The following is a 6,000-nucleotide window of genomic DNA, read 5'->3' as shown; positions in this document are numbered from 1 at the left end:
ATAAACATCTAAAAGTCTTTAACACAGAAAGACAGGCTTTTAACTGTATAACATCTCAACAGGACTCTTATTATGTATAACTATGGATGGCGTCTGATCCATCAAATGAACAACACTTTTCACAGATTCACTCCAATAAGCTACGCCCAATGCCAATTGAAAGAATAAAGATCTAGATATTTCAAGTATGCGATGATTTTTTCTTTCCACTAAACCATTATATTGTGGATTATATGGTGTGGAAGTTGATGGATAATGTCATTTTGTTGAATGAAAGATGTAACATTCCAAATCACGATAAAAATTTTCATTTTTAAATTAAGAGAAATCATTGTTTTAAAAAAAAACTATATCAAGACTAAGTATCAAATACAAATATCCCAAGATCAGTGTATCATAAATCTCCAAAAACATGTCATTGAAGGGTGTGTACGATCGTGCCTTCTCCTTGCCACGATCATTTGAAGTCCCTGAAAAAATAAACTGAAACTGTAAGCCAAAGCTTAGTGAGTTCCCCCAAGGTACCACCACACAACATATAGCAGCATGCATACTAGATCCATAGCTAATAGACTGGATTACCCCTAAGTCTACAACATGAGTTTGGCTTGCCTTCCAGCCCACAACTCATGTATGCCTTACTCCTGAGCCCACAACATAAGTCTGACTTGCCTTTCGGGCCCATAACTTATGTATGTCTTGCTCCTTGGTTTGTTGGCTTCCGCACAAAGCAACATTGCCTTAATCCAACCATACTATGTTGACATAGTTGATAACATATATCCAGAAAACATATAATCATATAACTAATCAACAGACAAACATGCAGATCTACATATCACTATTGTATAACAACATCGTATATACCAGGACACAGTTCTAACATATCAATACAACATAGCAACATCAATTATACCATAATATATAAGCCAATTGACAAAATTGGTGCATTTAACCCATAAGTACAATGAGGAAAACTCACCTCTCAGTATGAAAAGATAGTTGAACATAACACAACTCCAGATACCAACTCTACAAATTACCAATACAACAAACGGAGACCCTGTTTCAAACTATTGTTCTAAATACCGAAAATGCCCCTAGGTCATTCTTGGTTAAAATCCTAGTCATATTGTTGGATTAGATGTCTAAGCCCATAACTATTATTGGTATGTACTCGACCCGAAAGTAGCATGGTCCATTTGGGTTGCACTTCACCGGAACAATTTGTATGGATAGTCTTTTGAGAATATTATGTCTATGGTTTATTAATATATTATAAGTTGTAATATATTAATATGAGCTCATATTATTTAATTAGTTTTGATCTAGAATTAATTTGGAATTAATTTAGTGATCAAAAGGTAACTAATTAAATATGGACTCTTATATTTATATAGAGTGTGCCAATGCTTATTTAGAATGGGCTAGGCTTGCATGGAAAGTCCATGGATAGTTCATGGAGATTTAACCCATGTATCTTATGGAAATGAAATGTCTTGGGTATTAGGGTTTACATGGATGTAACCCTAATCCTCTATACTATATAAAGAGGTCTTTGGCACATGAAATGGCACTAGTGTGTGAGTGAACAAGAGTGGGCCAATTTCTAGTGTGCTTACTATTCTCTCAAGTTTTCCAAGGTGTTTTTTGTGATTTGTGATTCCACTTGAGGCTTCCACACTATTGGGGCTAAGCTCTTAAAGTTCAAGAGTTCAATCTTCATCAAAAGGTATGTCATCTAACTAGGATTTTTTAGTATAGTTGCTTCATATTATTCTAGTTAGGATGAAACCTTGGAATATTAAATATTTCCATGTTTAATAGAGAAAACATAGATCCAAGGTTTATAGGGTTGCATGTACATCATAGGAGTGTTATAATGCTCAAAACCCATCTGTGGTATCAGTGCCTAGGCTTGTTTTCTTTATACTTGATGCAAATTGCTGAAAAAATGTTGAATTTCTGCTCACTACCAAGTTGACTCGCCGAGTCCATCATGGAACTCGATGAGTCCATACATATATTCAAGCAACTTGTCGAGTCATTTCATACACTCGACGAGTTATTAGGCTAGTTTTGCTAATGGAATTAGTCTAGGATCATTACCTTAAACTGTTTTTGACTTATAAAACCTGTTTTTGATGTGGTAATGATTATGGTAAACCACTTTCAAGGTTATTATCAAATTTTCAAGTATTATATGTGTTTATATGATTCTTGAAATTGTTGATATGATTGGTCATACATTTATGAGTTTTGGTAGAATATAGGAATTATTTGCAAATTGTTTGTGAGTTAATTCTTGATCTAAATGTGTTTTAATGGAGTCCATAATTTGTCCTTAAGTTATGGATTACCAAAAGTCATTTCTTTTAAAGATCCATTAAAAACTCATAAGTTGCATAATTGAAAAGTCTTTCTCATAAATAGTTTTATGGACTCCATAACTTGTCCTAAAGTTATGGATGTTCAAGAGTCTCGTCATTAAAGTTTTTAAAACCTTAATTAAACTCATAAGTTATAAAAATCCAATTTTTTTTGAATTGCTCAAAATTTGCCCTCAAGTTTTGGAATTTGTAAAGTTTCCCCATGAATACTTTAATTCCAAGTTAAACCCTTAGAATTTAAAAATTTAAAATTGAACCCTTATACTATGATCATATTAATAGTTTATATATATATATATATATATATATATATATATATATATATATGTATGTATGTATGTATGTATGTATGTATGTATGTATGTATGTATAAGAACAAAGTCAGTCTTACCGTTAGTAGACCTCATTTACGAAGCCGGTCTATAAGGGGGTTATAAGGTTGTTGCCAATAAAATGGTAGCTTAATGGATGTCTACTGTCATCCACCACTTCCTTGACTGGTGGAGGGTCGTTAGCCAAATGGGTAGGACAAGGACTATAATTTTCATTAATAGTATAAATATAAATATAAAGTAACTAAATTTTTTTATAAATTTCAAATCTTATTTACTTTAGGAAAATGTGAATTTGCTGCTAACCCACAAAAATTACACTTTGTACCTTACCAAGTCGTTGGTGGAGCGTGTGTGGGTAATCGACACACTACATGGACTAGTAAGAGTGGAAAAGGGTGACTTAATGTTTATCATTGATCGGTGAAGTGCGTGTGAGTAACCAACACATCGATTATGTGATAAAGATTAAGGGTACCAAGTTAATTTACATGGTTGTTCACACCTTGTCTGTGATCCTCGGCATCCCAGTCACAAACTTGAGAGGGAAAAATCAAAATTTAAATATTCCATTGAAAAATTCAATGAATCTCAAAAGATCTTGGAGTTTTAAACCAATTAAAACCTAATTTCTATTTCATTTTTCATGGTGGAAATTGGTGAATCGTCATTCGCCTACCTTCAAATATTTTATAGCTTGGATTACGGAATCCCTATTCTAAGTTATAAAATATTGTGTTGGGTCCTAGCCTTAATATTTTATATTAGGTCTTCTATTAAGGACTTAAATCAACTAACTTGAATTTCTCCTGTAGATGTCTGGTTCAGACAAGTGTGATCTTCCCAAATATCTTGGAACAAGCTTTCCTAATGAAAATGATATCCCGCGATTAAATCAAGAAAATCATACTTCTCTTCCTCCACCTCCTCCAATTATTCTCCCTGACCCACAAGCTCGAAGACTTGAAAAGTTCAAGATCACTCAAGCTATACTTGCAATGAAACATAAAGATGGAAGACCTGTGTGTACTCATGTCTAAGAGATGAAGTCACTAACCTTGTCTTGTGATTATTGTTTTGACAAATTCACATGGATAGGAACACATACACCATAAAATCTAAGTGTCATAAGGTTTCTCTCCGATTCATGAAAATGATGGTGAGGAAACGCTTTCACTAATTAGATTTTAAGTAGATAGAAATTGATATATTTGCATTCTCAAAGTCGTTAGTGGAGCGTGTATGGTTAACTGACACACTAACATGGACTGGTGAGAAATGGAAAAGATCTAAAATTGAGACTACGATTACGACATCCCTTTTCATAGTTCTAAAAATTGTTTAGACACACATGTGAGTTATCTAAGGCAAGGTGTACCATTTTGATAATGTTTTATCAAAGCATCTCGTATCAGAAATCTGAAATTTGATAAGAAAGTCAATAAAATATTGATTTCTAGAAGTCCAGCTGATTTCTGGATACATATCAAAGCTGGTGGGAGCATAATTGTTATGCTAATAATTATCATGTTAGTGGGAGCATGATAATTATGATAAGCGTTGAAAGATAGCAATGTTAATTATAGAAAAAAAAAAGTTTCAATTGGGAAAAGTTGTTTTGCTATAATTAAGGGAGAGTAAATTATACTTCATTTCAATTCTAAAAGCTTAGATTGAGATTTTAATCATCTTTAGTCAAATATATATATGAATTTTATGTTGGTTCGACATAAAGAAATTCTATATGTATTGCGTTGTAAAACTCGATTATGATTACGGCATCCCTCTTCATAGTCGAATTATGAAAACATGGCAAATTAAAAATATTGTAGCAAAAGACTGGTCTGGGATCATGTCTTTATGTGAGACATCATGAATCGTGTCCCATATGCTTCGGGTATAGGATCGATTACATGTGCTATAATATTTATCCTTTCTAAATTTTCCAAATGCCTAGGGTATTAAGAGGGGAAAAGGCCTAGAATTTGATATTTCTAAAATGATTAAGTAATTGTCGAGGACAATCTAAGGTTTACCAAAGATTGGTTGCTTATGGATAATTGGAAGTATAATTTTAATTTTGGAAGGACCATAATGACATATTCGGAAAGGAGGCAACTCTTGTTTAAAAGTGATAGTCAAAATGGGAATATGGAAATGTCTCCATAGGTGGAAGTTATTCAATCTGTGTAAGATTAGAAAAATTAATGCAAGAAGGATGTTTAAAGCAAAGTAGTTTGAATATGAGACTTCGTTTTCATGGAATTGATCTCCATTTGAATACTCTGTAATGTCTGTTGACAAGTCTTTGTGACGTTGTGCATAGTCATTACGAGAGGATCAATGCATATAAGTTTACAATCTTGATTCTTGCATGCCATTTACCGAAATCTGTTAGATTCTAAACTTATATGCATTAATCCTCTCGTAATGACTATGCACAAAGTCACAAAGACTTGTCAAAAGACATTACAGAGTATTCAAATGGAGATCAATTCCATGAAAACGACGTCTCATATTCAAAGTACTTTTCTTTGAACATCCTTCTTGCATTAAGTTTTCTAATCTTACATAGATTGAATAACTTCCACCTATGGAAACATTTCCATATTTCCATTTTGACTATCACTTTTGAACAAGAGTTGCCTCCTTTCAGAATATGTCAATATGGTCCTTCCAAAATTAGCATTATACTTCTAACTATCCATGAGAAACCAATCTTTGGTAAACCTTAGATTGTCCTCGACAATTACTTAATCATTTTAGAAATATCCAATTCTAGGCCTTTTCCCCTCTTAATACCCTAGGCATTTGGAAAAGTTAGAAAGGATAAATATTATAGCACATGTAATCGATCCTATACCCGAAGCATATGGGACACGATTCATGATGTCTCACATAAAGACATGATCCCAGACCAGTCTTTTGCTACAATATTTTTAATTTTCCATTTTTTCATAATTCGACTATGAAGAGGGATGCCGTAATCATAATTGAAATTGAGAACACAATATATATAGAATTTCCTTATGTTGAACCATTCCAACATAAAATTCATATATATATATATATATATATATATATCCTTGACTAAAGATGATTAAAATCTCAATCTAAGCTTTTGGAATTGAAATGAAGTGTAATTTCCTCTCTCTTAATTATAGCAAAACAACTTTTCCCAATTGAAACTTTTGTTTTCTATAATTAACATTGCTAACTTGCAACACTTATCATAATTATCATGCTCCCACTAACATGATGATTATTAGCATAACACT

Source organism: Lactuca saligna, chromosome 5, assembly GCF_052625555.1.
Source record: "Lactuca saligna cultivar CGN05327 chromosome 5, ASM5262555v1, whole genome shotgun sequence".
NCBI classification, from domain to species: domain Eukaryota; kingdom Viridiplantae; phylum Streptophyta; class Magnoliopsida; order Asterales; family Asteraceae; genus Lactuca; species Lactuca saligna.
This window is presented reverse-complemented; position numbering follows the sequence as displayed.